The sequence below is a fragment of the Pelodiscus sinensis genome, chromosome 3, assembly GCF_049634645.1.
Source record: "Pelodiscus sinensis isolate JC-2024 chromosome 3, ASM4963464v1, whole genome shotgun sequence".
NCBI lineage: Eukaryota > Metazoa > Chordata > Testudines > Trionychidae > Pelodiscus > Pelodiscus sinensis.
The window spans coordinates 49708430-49727753 of record NC_134713.1 but is presented as its reverse complement, the minus strand read 5'-3'; the positions used below and the strand labels follow the sequence as shown (position 1 = coordinate 49727753).

The following is a 19324-nucleotide window of genomic DNA, read 5'->3' as shown; positions in this document are numbered from 1 at the left end:
CAGCACTCGGCCATCAGACCGGCTGCACTTGCCGCAGGCTGCCATCTGGGAAGAGGGGGCAATTGGGGGGCTGCAGGAGAGCTTCCACCCCCAGAAGCCTGCAGAGCCAGCCCAGTCCTCCCCATCGGGGGCACGTATCCCATTCCTCTCTCACCTCCTTCCACTTACCCTTCCCTAGCCCCTCTTCTTGATGTACAAAATAAAGGACAATTGTGTTCAAAAATGGAATCTGTCTTTATTGAACAAAACTGGGGGAGACTGGGAAAAGGAGGTGGGAGAGGGGAAGAGAGAGGCTGGGAGAGGGGAGGGCAACTAAAATGATCAGGGGTTGGGAACAGGTCCCATATGAAGAGAGGCTAAAGAGACTGGGACTTTTCAGCTTAGAAAAGAGGAGAAGGAGGGGGGACAGGATAGAGGTCTCTAAAAGCAGGAGTTGGGTGGAGAGGGTGCATCCAGAAAAGTTCTTCATTAGTTCCCATAAAGAAGGACTAGAGGACACCAAAGGAAAGGAATGGGTAGCAGGCTTCAACTAGTAACAGAAAGTTGTTCTTCACAAAGCAAAGAGTCAACCTGTGGAACTCTTTGCTGCAGGAGGCTGTGAAGGCTAGAACTAGAACAGAGTTTAAAGGGACGTGAGATCAAGTCATGGAGGTTGGGGTCCATGGAGTGCTATTAGCCAGGGGGTAGGAGTGGTGTCCCTGCCCAAGGTTTGTGGAAGGCTGGAGAGGGATGGCACGAGACAAATGGCTTGGTCACTGTCTTCGGTCCATCCCCTCCAGGGTCCCTAGGGTTGGCCACTGTCGGCAGACAGGATACTGGGCTAGATGGACCTTTGGTCTGACCCAGGACGACCATTGTAAGCTCAGGGCTCAGGGTCAGGGGTCTCAGTGGACCACCTTGATTTTCATGCACACCTGCTCCTGGGTGGCCAGGCTGGCAGCTCTCCTGCCCTAGCCGGCCACTTTCCTGTGCCTAGTGCAGAGGTCGGGGATGAAGTCCACGATGTCCGCATTAGCCCAGGTGGGTGCCCGCCTCTTGCGTTCCCGGGCAAACTCCCGGGAGCTGCCAGCCTGGTCCCGGGAAGAGGGGGAGGGCTGGGGGGCATCGGGTAGTTGGCTTGATCCGTGCCAGGTGCAGGGTCTGCTGGCTGGGTGCTGGCAGGCTTGCACCTGGCACGGGCACCGTAGCCAGCCCGTGCCCCTTTAAGGGGTCCGGGGCCAGGAGGGGGGCAGACGAGTTTCCCTGGTGTTGGCCAGAGTGGCCACCAGGGAAACCTGGGGAGGGCTAGCCTCCCACTAGTTCGAATTAAGGGTCTACACAGCCCTTAATTCGAACTAGTAAATTCGAACTAGGCTTAATCCTCGTGGAATGAGGATTACCTAGTTCGAACTAAGCGCTCCGTTAGTTCGAATTAAATTCGAACTAATGGAGCGCTAGTGTAGTGCCTATGAAAGTTAGTTCGAACTAACGTCCATTAGTTCGAACTAACTTTGTAGTGTAGACATACCCAAATTCCCTCTCAGAGTTTACGGGGGCCCTACAAAATCTTCTAACCCCAGATCCCCAGATATAATATTTCTTATGCAAGTTAGGACTGTGATTTTTTTCTCTCCTGTTATGTTTCTGCCTGTAATCCTTCAGACACTGTGCTTGAAATATTTAGGATGTGTCTAGACTACATGGCTCCATCGACGGAGCCATGTAGATGAGTGTACTTGGCAAAGTGATATAAATTTAAATAATCGCTACTTCATTTATATCAAAATGGCCTGTGCTATGCCAATCAGCTGATTGTTGACGCAGCACAGTAGTCTAGACGGGGATCAGCCGACCCCAGATCCCTTTGTTGTCAGACCCTGTAAGCCTCGTTTTACATCAAATACATGTAATTTGATATTTACATCAAATAAATGTAATTCATTTACATTTATTTGACGTAAATGAAGTGGCGATTATTTAAATGTTCGCTTCATTTCCCTTTGCCAAGTACACTCATCTACATGTACTCTGTCGACGGAACCATGGAGTCTAGACACACCCTTAGTGTCTCTTTGAGTTCTTCAGGCCCTCCTGTTTGTAAATTTTAAGTATCAGGCAACAGAACCCAAACAATGTGATTTAGAGTTTTAGACATCTAGTTAGCCTACAAATTGAGTAATCCAATCCAAAATATATGATTATGAAAATATTAACTGAAGAACTACAAACACTGGCCAAAGTGATCTCTTACCTATGGCCAGATTTTCTAAGAAGTCGAGCATCTGCATTCTCCATTGACTTCTGTAGGTGTTCAGCTTCACCGAAAATCAGACCATAATTTATTCATGGACAAGTGGCAAACAGAAAGAGGGTAAAACCCGAAGGACTGCGGAGAACTTTTCAGCACAACGAAAGGGTTGTGAGTAGTGTTGCACTTAAGAGAGGCATTTTGATATGACTTTGACCATGCTAGGTTTTATTGTCCAGTAACTAAAGTATTTAAGTCTGGGAATGCATTTGCTATATTGTTCTCATATTGTTTCCTTCAGTGCTATATATATTCTTTAGGGCTATATGTTTCCACATCTGTAACTACCTCATGCAGGTTTTTTTTATCATTTACATAGAAATTGTAGCATAATAGCATATAAATGCAAGTGTTATGAGATATTACTTGTTTTATTTCTATACACAGCTGTTTAATGACTTACATTACTCTCTTGTTTTACATGGATGATGCAGTTTTACCTTCTTTATATCCAATAGGCCTGCAGCAATCTGTGAATGTTTATTTTTAAAAAAAGCTTGCAGTAGCTTAGATCTTCTGAAAAACTGCAAGGGAACTTAAAGTTGTTTTTAACTCCTGCACAAATAATGATATTTGGCTCCTATTTAACAAAGGGATGTCATTGACATATAACTCTAGATCTTTGGGCCAAAGCATGCCATGGTTCCCAATATATACACTGAGAAAAATTAAGTTGACATCCTGTGAATATAATTCTAAAATTATCTTTTAAAATTGAAGATAATACTGTTGAATCCCTCTGCCTTATGCTTCTTCTTCAGTAAATGTTGTTCAACTGAATATTTTACTGCAGTTGAGTGCTGGGGGGAGCAGTGGATAGTTTTTTAAAAAATAGAACAAAATATATCTTTATCCATTTATTTGGCATCAATTCAAATGCTTTTGAGATCAGAACCTGCAGAGGGAAAATGTAGTTGTTAGAATAAAATATTGACCATATTAAGCTATACCAGGAATATATTCCGAAGTCTTTATTTAAAAAGGGTTTGGACAGGATGACTAAAGATAGAGCAAGTAGCATCTCTTTTTAAAATGATGTAACAATTATATGTGGTAATTCAGTTTTTTCTTTTATGAAAAAATACATCTGTTTTCAAAAATATTTAAGAGCTAAACAGAAATTTAAAGAATATATTTGTTTTGAGCTCTCTGGGACAGCTGAAATCTGCTATTGAGAAGCTCCATTCTATGTATTGCTCGAACCAATAATAAATAAAGCAAATATGTTACTACAAATATGTCTTGAACAATGATAGGAACTTTAATCATCCAATGCTCTGGTGCCTCACCAAGAAACAGTTCTAAAGGTGAGGACTTTCCACTGAGAATTCCCTCCATCAAGCTACAGGTGTGCATATGTAAGAAGTGTCAATGATAATACCTCATCTTATTTTCAATTACATCTCAAATCATGTTGGTTAGAACCACGATCCTTAGCTTCCTGCAGAAATAGATGCAAAACTACGGGTAGTATAATTTATGGAACACATGTGCAATATTCTCTTGCTGGCTTACTTGATAAAATTGATGACCCACTGTTCCAGCTGAAGTGTCTGCATGATCACCAGAGGTAATGACAAGTAGACATTGTTGCAGAACTCCAGCCTGGAGATTACAATGTAATTAATGACTATGTTAGGATCCATATTATAAAGGGAATGCCTCTTAGCTGTAAGTGATAAAATCAATATAAACCATCATTGCTACCTAACAATGCAGGAGACGGTAAGGATTCTAAATTCCCAAGATTATGAACCTTATTTTTGGAGGTGAATGCAGTCCTAATGCCTCTGAGCAGTCACAATCGTTGTCCTTTCCTTTAGTGGCTTCTCCTTTAAGTCAGCATCTTCTTCAGATTATGTCTAAACCCTCTAATTCTGATCCTGCACTCTATATGGGAGCTTCAGTGGGTAGCTGAATTAGTCTGTTACAGAAAAAAAAAACAAGTGCTACCAGACCATTTGTTGTTTTTTCTATATGGGATGGATATTGAGAAAATAAGGAATCTGCACAGTTAAGATCTGTTGAAAATGGACTGATTACATACAACACAAAACACATTCCAGATCGTAAGCACCCTTATTATTGGAAGGGTTTTCCTAATATCCAACCTACATGTCACTTGTTGCAGATTAAGCCCTTTACTACTTGTCTTACCTTCCATGAAATGGGAGAATAGTCCAACACCATCTTTTTTTTTTTTTAATATCCCTTAACATGATCTTTTCTCAGGATTAACATACCTAGTTTTTGGCCTTTCCTCAAAAGTCAGGTTTTCTAAACCGGCAGTTCCCAACTGCTGGGCTATTGACCTCTGGCTTCAGGGCTGTTGTGGCTCTGGGGGCTGGGGCTGGGGAACACAATTCCCACCATGGAAGTTGGGAGAGGCAAGTCCTGCCCTGCCTCTCAGCCAACCAGTGCTGGGCAGGGGTGGGGGTCTCTTCCCAGACATGGAAGAGCACTTTGATGCGCAATAGGAGGGCTGCATGGAGCCTGGCACAGCAGCTTTAGAGCAGGTTCAACATGGGCAGCAGCACTCAGCTGGCAGCTGGGAGGCAGTTCAGGGCTAGGTGAGGGGGGTGGAGTAGGAACAGTGAGCTCCAAGGGTGGAGCTAGTCCTGGGGGATTCTGGGGGTGAGGAGTTTGCACTGGAGGGCTCAGGGTTGAAGCTAATACTGGGGGCTCTGGAGGCAGGGCTAGTACTGGGGAGCTCTAATGTTTGGGGGCTTTAAGAGGCAGGGGACACTGAGGCATCTGGGGTGGGGAGCTGGCACTGGGAGGTTCTGGGGGCGGGAGTTGTGGGGGGGTTCTGAAGGTAGGGCTAGTACTGGGGTTGGGGGGTTTGTCTGCAGTGGGACATTGGAAACAAGAGGCTGGCATGGGTGGGCCTGGTGGTGAGGGACTCTAAGGGGCAGACGGCAGACACTGAGGTGTTTGGGATGAGGCGCTGGCATGGGAGACCAACCAACCCATTCACAAATCTACGGCAGACTGGTAACTTTTTGTTTGCATTTTGTCATAGTCATTATGCAAATTATGAATATTCAAATATGCAAAAATATTACCAGTCCACCAAAAGCCCCAGCTACCAGAGCCCTCCAGTGCCAGCCCTAACTCCTAGTGCACCCCAGCCCTTCACTAATCTCTAATGCCAGCCTCCTGTTTCCAGTGCCCCTCTGCACCCCTCCCCCCCAACCTGTGCCAGCCTCCTGCCCTCAGAGCGGCCCAGCATTTGGGAACTTCTGTTGTAGATCATAGCCTCCAGCTATCGCAGCACATGTAAGCAATATGTATTTGAAACCTGGTGAGACCCACAGTGAAGATGGTATACTTTGGTGTTGTAAGAAATATTTCTAAGGGCAATTTATTAAAAGATAGGTTAATATAATGCTGTTTTTAATAGGAATTACATGGTATTACTGTTCAAAAATTGAATCAGCTTATGGGTTTTTAAAATTTAGTTACATGACTATGTAATCTTTTAATCCTTATATATTTAATGATAAATATGGAAATTTAGCCGTAGAACTTAAATTGAATGAAATGGGAATTTTGTGACAAATTCCCTGTTTAAATCAGAAAATGTACATGTTAGCTAATACGACTTGTGAGAAAAATAATTTTTTCAGGTTAAGTGTGCTGTGTGACATCTCTCTACCCTAGAGTTCAAGACGGATAAGCAGACATGGCAGCAAGGAGAGCATGTTTCCAGTCTCACTGCTTCAAAATGAGATGATAGATACTTAGAATAAACTGAATAAGAGATAAAAAGAGATTGAACACATTGACCCTAAAAGTTGGCCAGGCAATAAGAAAGTTCTCTGGAGATGTTAAAGAGAAGTGGACTAGAAAGAGATTGCACATAAAAGAAAAATAAAGTTGGGCAGAGACCAAGAGAACTTTGTTTTTTAAACAGAGGGTATGTCTACACTACAGAGATTTTTTGGAAAAACAGAGATTTTCAAAAAAAACCTTCAATTACTTCCACACTGCAATTGCGTTCTGCTGAAAGAAAATCAAAAGAACAGAGGGTTTCTTCTGACATTGGTAATCCTCATTCTATGAGGAAGAAGCCTTTTTCCAAAAGAGCTCTTTCAGAAAAAGGCATGTGTGGACGGGGAAGAGGGAGTTCTTACAAAAGAAGAGGAAAGAGGAAAAAGCACAGGTGCCCTGGTAGTCACTCTATCTATAGTAATCACAGCTGAAATAAGAGATAGTGTCCATTTATTGGCTATGTCTAGACTGCAAGCCTTTTTCAAAAGAGACTTTTGAAAAAGCCTCTTTTGAAAAAGAGCATCTAGACTACAACCAGTACTTTCGAAAAAGCAATCCGCTTTTTCAAAAGAGAGCACTCAGGCAGTCTAGATGCTCTCTTTTGAAAAAGCACAGTTTACATTACAATGCACCTTTTTTTGAAAGAGCACTTTTGAAAAAAGGCATTATTCCTCATAAAACGAGATTTACTGCTGTTGAAAAAACTGCTGTGTTCTTTCAATTTACTTTCGAAAGAACGCGGCTGCAGTCTAGACGCAGATGAAGTTTTTTCAAAGAAGGCTACTTTTTTCAAAAAAACCTTGTCGTCTAGACACACTCCTATTATGGACACTATTTTTCCAAAAAGCAGATCACTTTTTCGATGCACTTTTTGCAGCATGGATGCTCTCTTTCAAAAGTCGTTTTTCCAGAAGATCTCTTCCAGAAAAGCTTCTTCGGAAAGAAGCCTGTGGTCTAGACATAGCCAGAGTTTAAACAAACATTGGAACTATTTACCAAGGTTTGTGGTGGATTCTCCATCACTGACCATTTAAAAATCAAATACGAATGCCTTTTCTTTATGATACACTATAGGAATCATTTTGGAGAAGTCATATAGCCTGTGTTATATGGGAGGGCAGAATAGATGACTACAATAGTCCCTTCTAGCCTTGGCATCTCTGAATCTGAGAATTTGCCTGATTGCAATCCTTGTTCACGCTGAATAGAACTGTGAGTAAGACAGCATGAACAATAGCTGTAGAGTCAATACTTCAGTTATTCAGATTTTGATGTGAGATGGTCATTAACTTTTTCATATGATATTCCAATTAACTTGCAAATCCAAAGGTTAATATGAAAGTTATATATGAATCAAAACGATGTCAAGCATTATGTTTTTCCTGCTGTCATAGAATTATTAGGCTGGTTTTATGCTTGATTTAATTCAATTTTTAATGTAGATAATATTTTTTCCTTCTATGGTTTGATATGATGCTTTTCATTCATTAGTAAAAAAATTAGTGAAAAAATGTGATTGCTACCTTTAAACATCTATCCTTTTCACATTTCAAGAGGAACAATGATTTTATCTTGCACACAAATATAAAATGTAAATTGCCATACATTGAATGGGTAGGTTTTCCGGTTCTAATTTCAAGTGAAAATTGGTCTCACAAGGTACATAGGCACATACACACAACTGCATTGTGCACTAATTTCCTGTTTTCATGTGCATGCATAAAATTTATTGGCTCAACTTTGGTGCTGATTTAAACAAAATAGTCCCAAAGTCTATTTGGGAGGAACATAGAACTGTGGATTCTTATCAGATCTTTCTAAACATTAGGAATCTGCAAAATTGGTTCTTGAATCTTATGCTTGGAAGCTTACTAATGCAGTTTCTGGTTAGGTATCAAGTAAAACAGCAATATAGCTAATTTTCAATAGCACTCCACAAGATGTGTTAAATAATATGCTTTCATGGTAAACAGGCTTTTTTTAAAAGTATTTGTCAAACAAAATGCCAGGGATCTACATATCATAACTTTAACGCTTTACATTTGGAATTCAGTTCCTATGTTGTCTCAGTCCTATTTTACAACAGGCACTAGAGCCTGCTGTTGTGTCCCCATATTCTGCACCTTTGCTATTCAAATGTCTCTGATAACTTACTGAGAGGTTATGAAGCATTAACATTAGGGACATAAATGATAGAGACACATTACAATTTGGAAAAAATGTTTATTTAAAAAAGGAGCAGCACTTGATTGCAATTGAAGCACAGGATTTTACCAGGGAAGCATTCTGATTAAGACTCACACTCTGATAGTCAGCTGTTTCATAATGTTATATTTCTTTAAAACTCTTGTTTCATGTTTTCATTTTAAACTCAAGTAAATATTGCGAATAAAAAATAGTAAAATACTTGATGTACCTGAAGCAAATAGCTGCTGAGCTTCATCTCCAAATAATGTGGAATTGATTATGGATTATTTGTTGCCTAGGAAAACAGGTCCCCACTCTCCATTTGAAAACATTTCTCTGGTTGTCTATGACATTTTGGAAAGCCACATCTTATTATGTCCATCAGTGGGCATAAATCTAGTGATTTCAGTACAAATTGGTACACTAGAAAAGCTTGAGTCACAGGAAAATCAGACTGTATGTGTTGCAGCTGTGGAGTGAGTCTCTGTTGCCTCCTATGAATATTAGAAGCAACAACTTAACTTGCTGTCTGGGACATTGACCATTCACAGCTAGTCTGACCTAAGGGAAAATTCCTTCCTGACCTCATGTACTGTGCTTAGTTAGACCCTGTGTATGTGACTATAACAGAAAGAAGAGAGCCTGACAGCATGGGTTTTTAGGAATGGAAGAAGTGTCTGAGTGTGATGGGAGGATCAGACCCCAAAGCCCCTTGCTGGAGGCTTGTGGCCTTTCCACACACACACACCCCTCCCCCCAAACCATAGAGAAGTTATCTAGGCAGGCTAGAGTAGCACAAAGAAAGCAGGCAATCAGGGCACAGCGAGTCATTTGAAAGAAAGCGAGGTGGCCAAAGTGAGACATTTTCTGTTTGGGGCTCAAAAGGTGCAGACTCAGCCAAAGGGCTGGGTCACAGAAGGGCTGCCATAGAAGAGAGTGTAGGAACAAGCACTTAGCCAAAAGGGGTGCTAATGTTAGATGAGTGCCACCCCATCACACTACGGGAAGTGGAATTCAGAGGTGGGAAGCAGCAAGGCCTCAGAAGTAGGGAATGGAGCTGGAAGAGGAAGAGGAAGGAAGCAAGAACTGAGAGAGGACTGGAGAAGAGTTAGTGGGAAAGGAGGGACCCAGACAAGAGTAGGGGAGCTGGCAGGGATGGAAGCAGGGACCCAGAGAGCAGTGCTTATGTGTGGAGGGAAGTAGACCTAGTGATGTGGGAAAGCAGATGTTTAGAAGGAGGAAAGAAGGGAGGAAATCAGAGACCCATAAGAGAATGTGGATTGGGGAGTGGTGAAGATGAAGGAAGAAAAGCCTTTAGTGGGGGAACTGATGGGCTGGACATGAGTGGATAGACCCAGAGTTGGGAGAAGTGGTGACAGAGAAGGGAAACAGGGGGCCTAAAAAGAGGTATGGATCTGGAAAGGGGATAGTAGAGACCTAGCCATGGGGTGGAAGGTTGGAAATGGCTGTGAACAAAGGAGATAGACTCCTTGTATGGCAGGAGGGGAGAATGGGTGTGCACACAAAGTTGTTGCAATGAGGGACATACAGGGTATGTCTAGACTACATGCCTCTGCTGACAGAGGCATGTAAATTAGACATACCGACATAGTCAATGAAGTGGGGATTTAAATATCCCCCGCTTCATTAGAATAAAAATGGCCACCGCATTGCGCCAGCTCAGCTGTTTGTCGGCATGAAGCGACAGTGAAGACGGGGATCGGTTGGCAAGGAAAGCCTTTGCCGACCGATCCTGTAAACCTTGTTGCACGAGGTATAAGGGATTGGTCAACAAAGGTTTTCCTTGCTGACCAATCCCCGTCTTGACTGCCGCTTTGTGCCGACAAACAGCCGAGCCGGCACAATGCAGTGGCCATTTTTATTCTAGTGAAGCGGGGGATATTTAAATCCCTGCTTAATTGACTATGTCGGTATCTCTAATTTACATGCCTCTGTCGGCAGAGGCATGTAGTCTAGACTTACCCCCAGAGTCCCTGCCAATGTGACCAAGTGGGCCATGGAGAACATAGAATCATTGGCATGTGGGAGGAGATAGGGAATTGTAGGGAGCTGCTGAAATAGAGAAACATAGGAGGGTGGCATACAGGGCACTTGTGGGGCAATAAAAGGATTCCCTGGTGTGAGAAATATGCTTGACCTGCAGATGAAGTTTGAAACCCTGGAAACATACATAATTTGCAACTAATGTACAGAGGCTCAAAATTGGAAAGCTGGTGGTTCAGGTGCCTTTTGTCTATTGTCTATTCATTAGAAACTAATTAAACTTTTATTTTTGGTTTCACACAACCAAAGGTTCAAATGTTTTTTGTCTATTGTCAGGTGCCTTTTGTCTATTGTCTATTAATTAGGAACTAATTAAATCCCCTATTTTTAGTTTCACAAAGCAAAAATCCAACTGGTGGCCAATATAAACATAGCATTCCTGGCTCATCTCTGCTTGTTAGCATGTTGTGTAAATCGTTCAATTAAATTAAAACTGTTGTAAAACAGTTTAAGTGTCACTAGAGGTAGTTTAAAAATGGATATGAGCTCCCAATCCCATTTATCTATTTAAACAATTCACTTTTTTATTTACAGTTTTCAATAAAGTCTGGAAGAAGAAAAAAATGTTATTCTAGTAACTCTTAATACTACAATAGCAGCCTTTCTAGTGGTATTTTTGTCTTTATGACTTCTTTCCTGATGGGAATTAAGAAATATAACAAATGAAAGAATAGCAATATTATGGCTATCTTTAAAGAGTCAGCATTCAATAAGAGTAACCACTCAGTGGTATCTGAGGTACCCAAGGTATTTCTGTATGCTTATGCTTCTGTGCTCAGGGAAATATCTGTGATTTCTCTAGAACTTCTACTGATTAATTTCTGTCTTTTCTGTGATGTCTGTACATTAATACTATGCAGCAATTGTCTTACAAAATCCAAAAATTGTCTTTTAAATGTTAAGGAGATGGATAGATTAGTATATATCCATTTTATAGAGGGTCAAAATTGAGGAGCATAGTATTGAAGTGATTTGCAAGAGCCCTTACAGAAAATCAATGGCAAAGCTGGGGAAATAAACCAGGTATGAATTTCTGGCTCTGCTAAAGTCAATGGCAGTTTTATCATTGACTTCACTGGAGCCAGAATTTTACCCCAGGCATTTGAATCTATAGTTGCCTGCTGTAATCTCTGGACCACACTCTGTACACTACAAAGCAAACCCCCAAACAAAGCAAAATGCACATTTAAAATAAGCTCAAGCAACACCCTCTGGTTCTTAAAAAATAAAATTCAGTTTCATTTTACATATTGTGCCAAAGTTTAGATGCATTTGATTTATCCCACATAGATGTTTCCATCTCTACACAATGTTACAAATTATCTTTGAAATGCAAAATGCTGTATTTTAAGGTGCCCTTAGTTTTTAAGAAGAACCGATGTTCATACTTTTGTATATAAAATGCTTATCATTTGAAGGGATTCATCTGGCCCCCATTTCCCATTGAATAATACCTCATAAGTTCTAGTGAATGTATACACCCATGTTATAGGGAACAAAGACACAGAGATGCTAAGTGATTTGCTCAAGAGCAAACATAAAGCCTATGGCAAAGCAAGAATTTGAAGAAGGGCTCTCTAAGCCCAAACCAGTATGATAATCTCTGAACCATTCTCTGTCTCCTAGGATAGCATTTGAACTTGACCTATAATATTAACATTTTTCATCATATTATTTTAATGAGAAAATACTAGAGTTTGATTTTTCTTTAATCATGAAGGAGCTCCTTAAAATTAGACTCAGGATCCTCAGTTGGTGTTAAACAATGTCAAAGAAACAATTCTGTGTGCAAAGTATTCTGTTCCACATGTATCTATATATCAATTATTAACTGGGTGTTGCCAAACTAACAGCTTTGGAGAATTAAGTCCTTTGTTATCACATCATAGAGGGTGCTCAAGTGCAACTTATTTTGCCTACTCTCGCTGATACGTATTTGTGGTTTTTTTTAATCAGGCCCCTTGTTTCTGAAACAATGAAAATTATAGAATAACCTAAGGGTTCAGCATCACATTTATCTAAGACATTTCTCAGTTATTTTTAACGGGGTAATTCCTGACCACCTTTCCAGCTGGGCTTTATAGCAGAGCCCATGAGTATTGAAACATGGAAGTTAAATGAAGGAAGTTGTTAAGATCACATTAGATGCTGATGACAGACTATTATAATGAATAAACCTGAGACATCAGATTAATGTAACTGTTAAACATTTTGAAATGTGAACTTAATAAGAATAAACCAAAGATGTATAGGATATATAAAACAACTCTTGCCAGCTGCCCATTAAAATTTTGTGAAGTTGAGATGAGCTATCTATGGCTCATTATCTATGGCTCATTATTTAGAACCACATAAATATAGGACCCTACAAAGTTTTATTGCAATCCTGGCTCTCAAACACTTTGGAGACCAGTTCTGTGAGTGATTGTTTGGAAGCCTATGGTTGGTTTGCTTCTTCTGGCTATATGAAGTGCATAGCAACAAAATGCTTTGTTGTGTCAGTCTCTCTATGGCAGTTCTATTGAGAACATCATTCTATCAAAAGTTCTTTCTGTCAGGAACTCAGACTATGATCCTGCCAATTACTGGGCCTGGAGCCATGTGAAGTTCATTCATACTGAGCACTTTGGAGGGTCAGAGACTTAGTCGTTGGTCCCATAACTGTCAAACCTAAAGTCAGTCAGTCTCATTTCTCCGTTGTTTTACACCAAGTGGGTTCAATGCACCTCTGCATAAGCTGGTATACACGTACCATGTATTACTGGGAGTGGTAACTGATATTTTCCTTCTGATGCACTGTCTCCAACAGAAATAATCTAATAATATATCTTTTAGTCTGTAGGAACAATTAGTAATTAAGTGAAAGAATGACATATAAGGCTAGATTCTGGCTGCCCCTGTTCAAGTACACAAGGAGGTGGTAAGAAGAGACAATAATAGATTAATAACACTTGGTTCTTATGTATCTAGCCCTCCTTCATTTGCAGATCTCAAAATACTTTACAAAGGAAGTAAAAATCTTTATCACCAGTAAACTATCAATGGTGAAAAAGGAGGAGAAAAAGGAAAACCCAAGCTCTATAAAAAGCTGAACATCCCAACATTATTCCACTCACCAATGAGGCATATCCTCTTGATAGAGATAGGAGGGTGTACTTGCAATTAGTATCCTTTTAACACATCATGCTGTGAGTGTGAGGAATCTGAAGACAATATAATACAGCCTCATCCATCTCAGTTCATATGAGGAGAAACCACACCAAAGAGGAATATTAGTAGACATAGCTCCAGGGAAAGAAGGCACTGGATTTGGGTGCCTTTGGACACATAGGGTTGGGTTTGCTTACTTGTAGAGACTAGGGAATCCTCTGTAGAAGAGAGAAAGGCTTTGGACATATTATTTACTAAAACACATTGAGAAATAGGGCTAAATGGAACTGGAGCAATAAATACCTATGTGTTATTAAGAATTGCATCCTTCTTACCACCACTTCTGGGGCTACCTGGTCATCTGTCTAGAATTGAATAACGGGTGATATCACCATTTTACAGACGGATAATATGAGGGATGAGATGTGATATAGTTACCTTGCATTCCAGGTAGAAGACATGGGAATAGAACTCTGGCTGAGACCCAATCAAGTATCTGTGTTGGAGGAGTTTTCAGGATGAGAGCACCAGCCAATTTAGAAACCACTGAATGTGTACAAATAGCTTAAATCATTCTAATGTACATTACCTTGTACTTGTCTACCTGAAACTTCATCTGTCATTGTGTTGGCTGTTTGCCTTGCTGTGGTGGAAATCTGAGGTTCTCTTTGGTCATAATGAAACAAATACATTTTGTCATAGACAGATTTCTCTACCTCACTATTTGCACTTCCCACTGCAGATAATTGTTAAATATCTTTTCTTTTGCATTTTTTGGTGATAGTATGAAAGGCAGAAGTTTCTGAGTAGGATTGTTATTTCTTGATAAGAGAGGAGATTTAGTTGTGTTTTGGTTTAGTAATTATTTTTTAATTAATGTCATGTGGCTCTTGAGCTCGCGAAGAAGTCATTTTGTGTTGTGGTTAAATCTAAATAAGTGACAGATACATCTTTGGGGCATCCCATCATTAACCTCTCTTCTTGTTAGACTTTCCTACTTATTCATATACGTTTGTTTTCTATCATATAACTAATTTACAATTCATGACAGATCTTTTGGAGGCCTGTCATATTGCTATTTCTCAAATACATATACAGAGTTTTGCTGTTCTGCAAATCAAGCAGAATTCAATGTTAGTAAACTCACCTATAGTGCCAGTATGAGAATTCTTTCTATAGTGTTTGCATAGGGAGGTTGGTGTATAGATCTCTTCTTTTTCTGGTTGTCTTTGTTTCTGCACAATCATGAGTCTACAAGGCAATATTTTAGCAAAACTGAATTCACTAGTCTAAGTTAAATTAAAAATTCTACTCTCCAACTAATCTGTACCTCCACAGTTAAGATCCTATCAAATTCATTGCTATGAAAAATTCATCACAGACTGTGAAATCTGGTTACTCCCCATGAAATCTGGTCTTTTGTGTGCTTTCACCCTACACTATGGAGATTTCATGGGGGAGACCCTTACTTCTGTGCTGCCTTCAGAGTTGGGAAGCCAGGCTACGTCTAGACTGCAAGCCTCTTTCTAAACGGGCTTTTTCTAAAGATACTTTTGAAAAAGCCTCGTTTGAAAAAGAGAATCTAGACTACAACCAGTACTTTTGAAAAAGCAAGACACTTTTTCAAAAGAAAGGATCCAGGGAGTCTGGATGCTCTCTTTCGAAAAATCACAGTTTGCATTACATACAGCCTTTTTTCGAAAGAGCACTTTCAAAAAAAGGCATTCTTCCTTGTAAAATGAGGTTTTCGGTGGTCGAAAAAACTGCCACATTCTTTTGATTTACTTTTGAAAGAACACAGCAGCAATCTAGACACAGGGGAAGTTTTTTCAAAAAAAGGCTACTTCTTTTCAAAAAAAACCTCTAGTCTAGACACACCCACAGAGAATGAAGAAGTAAGGGTGGCAATACCATACCATACCAACTTTACTTCTGCACTGCTGCCTTCATACGGGAGAAGGCAGGTGATGGGAGGGTGACAATTGTTGACTGAGGGCCCAGCTCAGCAGACAGTAGCGCAGAAGTAACAGTGGCAATACCATATCATGCCATACCACACCGTGAAGTAATAGTAGAAGTTCCAGAATCCTCCCTCTAATAACCTTGTGACTCCCTCCTCCAAACTCCCTTTTGGGTCAGCATACTTACAATTACAACACTGTGAAATGTCAGATTTAAGTAGCTGAAATAATGACATTTACAATTTCTAAAATCCTATGACTGTTTAATTGACCAAAGTAGCCCATGAATCTGGTAGTGCCCAGTAATAGTACCTCATAGAAATGTGTCTGCAGAGGTAGCTCAGGCTACCTGTACAAGTATTTATCTAGGGGGCCAGTTGGTATTTTACTGTTGGTCAACTGGACCCAGTGGCCATGATTGCCACTATAGATACAATGTTATTTTTAGGCTCTAGCTCCAGCACATTTAGGCCAGCTGGGAATCACACTTTCTTGTCAAATGACCAAGCCTTCCTACTTTCATGACCAAGCCTGATGCTTGCAGGTAGGGAAGGAACAGAGGGAGATAGAGAGATTATTTTTTTTATTTTTTTAATTCTTGGAATGTAATCAGACACTATGCTGGTGAGCACCAAGATAAGTATTTGAATAGATAGATGGACAAGGTCAAGCACTGACTCACATGATAGATGGAAACATAAATATAGCCTTGAGGAAATGAAGAGCTCAGACTTTACCAAGTCATGCAGCAGAAAAATGAACAATTACTTTGTCATTTCACACAAATTAATTATTAGCAGTTTTTCTAACCCAGTTGGTCAAGTATCAACTTTCTAAAAAGGAATTACATATACATATTTAGACATTTATATCCTTTTTAACTTGTAGTTGCTTAGTTTTAAATATAAAATCATATGAAATAATAGAGAAATTCAACATATTAATTTGACACTTTCTTGATGTCCATTACTGGAGTTATTAACTGAATTTGGTGATATGCCTATTTCAATAAAGTCCATAAAAGATAGTACAGAGTGTATCATTCTATCTGTCTCTGATGCAGGATGCACTGGTCACATTTTATGCTCAAACATGTAGCTATAGTCTAAATTTAGCCTTTCTGGTTTATCCATGCTGCCCTTATGCAGCGTGCCAAGTACATTATGTTTCCTTTTAACACTGGAAAAGCTTATTAAGTTGAAATACTTTCTTTTCTTTTCTTTTCTTTCTCTATCTATTTATGTATGTTCTCATATCTACTTCCATTTCCACAGATATATCTACAGTACTGGTGGTGTCATCAGGGGCAGCCGGAGGCGGGCTGCAGCAGCTGGCACCCCAGGTGGAATGCGCGATCGGCGCCCCCACCTGCATGGCTGTCAATGCCGTGACATTATCATTGGGCTCCCTGAGCACCCAGTTGAAGGCAGCGCCCTAGGCAACGGCCGAGTCGTCCTATACTCACGAGCCACCCCTGGGTGTCATTCTAGTTACCACAGCCAACTCTAATATGAATAAAACAGCAAACGCTTTTGCTTTGTCAATGTAGCAGCATCAGCTTTTTCTTCAGCTGTGAGGAGAGTTTATTATATATTTAAAGTGTAGTTCCACTGCCCTCTGAAGAGCTTTCATAAATTTGGATCCCACAACTTTATTCCAGATGCCATCATCAATAGTAAAGAGAGCTTATTTAGATGTGTCAGACATCTTTCTAATTTCTGTTCTTGACATACTGATGATATCCTTAATATCTCCACTGAAAATTATTGACTCATCATAGATCACTTTTCAGGAACTGATATATCAGATCCTTTATCAATAAAATCATTAAATAATGCTTTAGCACTTTGTTAAAGGTCTAGCCAGGCATATGATCAGAATTATCACTGTGTACTTATATTTTATTCACTAAAAGTCTATGGGATACTGTCATTATCTGTTAGATTTACAGCAATTTAAATGCATAAATAATATGCTACTTCACATGCACATTTTTAACATGTCATTTACACAAACTGGTCAAGGAAAAATATACAAAGGAGCTGCTTTCACCAGATAACAGTGACTTTTCCTTATTTTGTGGTATTGTTTCTGGATCATATTGTCCATCCTCTTACATAGTGGAAAGGGAAATAGTTTATAGGAATTTACTGCATGAGTATTAGCACCCAAAGTGGAATGGATGAGGCAGGGCGTACTCTGTATCAAGTGAAATATATATTGATTTATAGACATTCTGAAGTAATGCACACCCCTAAACATTGTGGAGGTTACTTAAGTTGGAAAATACTAAATTAATGCTATTTTAATTAACATAATTGGTCTGAGACCACAAGAAGGGATAAAAAACACATAAATCTCCATCAGAGAGGTCACAAAATGCAGGGCAGGCACCTCCAGAAAGCTGGTGACTCTCTGGCAATTGCACAATTATGCTACTAATTCATGGGTTGGCAAGACCCCAGAGCTGTTTGAAAGCATGTATATAGCTTGGGATACAAATTGGTGGGAAATCTCTAACCATATGTTTTCAGTCTGTATGATTTACAGTAGCCTTCAGAAATGGTGGCCATTTTCAAGTAGTTTCTCTATTACTGTGGAAGGGACTTTAAAGAAAAACAATCTTTCTTTTTTGGTAGAAAAGCAACTTGAAACACAGACCATGACATATTACCATGATCATATCACAATATCACTATATCAATCAATGGTAGGCCCACATCTTGAACACGGCCTACTCTTTGTGGCAACTCAAAAATATATATATAAAATGTACAGAGAAGAACAACAAAATAATATTATAAAATGAGCAGAGAAAATGACTAGGGGAAATGGAACAGCTTTCATATGAGAGGTAAAAATATTGATACTTTCAACCTGAAAAGAGACAAAGGATGATTTGATATAGCTATATAAAATAATGACTTATATGAAGAAAGTGAGTACAGATGTATTTTTGCCCCTTCATGTAACACATGAAACAGGGGTCACCCAATTAAATTAATAGGCATGAGATTTTAAACAAATGCAAGGAAGTATGCATAGTCAACCAGTGGAACTTGTTGCCAGGTGATGTGAAGGTTAAAACTATAACTGGGTTCAGAAAAGAATTAGCTATATTCATGGACGATAGGTCTACATGTGGCTATTAGCTAAGATGATCAAGGATACAACCTCGTGCTCTGGGGTTGTTGCTTTTAAATTATAATATATCAACAGGGATGTAATACAATGTTTTCTAATAACTTAATCTGTCTATTTCACCTTATTTTCTTTCTTAAAAAGAAATAATCCCCTTCTTCACCTTAACACAAACATAGTTTTTCCTTTGTATAAACTCATTTTGTACTGGAACTAAACAACTCTGCATTCAGCACTGGAGCAACAATAATGGTAGAGCACAGAAGAGGTGAATTGTGCAGACTCTAGAAATTAGGAAGAGAGAGGATCCTTGCAATCCAGTGGAGAAGTCACTGTTTTGGGGACTTTGAGTAACTCGTTGGAAGCTATATATCATGAAATGAATGAGGCAGCTCTATTTGCTTACCCTGTATGCATTTCCCTGTATGCAGTGCCCTCCCCCCATTCCTCTAAAAAAACAAAGGCATTTATAAAAGAATTTAAACATATCAGGGCAAATAGGATTCCTGTCAATGTCAAAATCTAGTTTGAAACCACAAGACTGTATACCAGGTATGTGCCCATAAGCAGCCTTCAGTTCTGTCTTTCACAAATTCTATAGACTTCTATTTTTTTCTTTCCCATGGGATCTTTCTAGTTAGCATTTGCTACTGAAATTGAAGGCAATCTGTGGTATCAGAAAGAATCAGAATAAGTGTTGCCAGAACCCTAGGCTATGTCTACACTGCCGGCTTTTGCCAGCAAAGACTATGCAAATGAA

At 39.7% G+C, this 19324-nt stretch overlaps 1 long non-coding RNA gene across 1 annotated transcript; it reads right to left on the bottom strand.

Moving 5' to 3' along the window:
- Positions 1-2918: 2918 nt before the first annotated feature.
- Positions 2919-14010, bottom strand: LOC142827589 (uncharacterized). The gene is made up of 4 exons (XR_012902270.1): positions 13901-14010; positions 4044-4211; positions 3803-3892; positions 2919-3182 (listed from the first exon to the last, which is right to left on the bottom strand). It is a non-coding gene; the product is annotated as an uncharacterized LOC142827589 (long non-coding RNA).
- Between the last annotated feature and the right edge of the window lie 5314 nt (positions 14011-19324).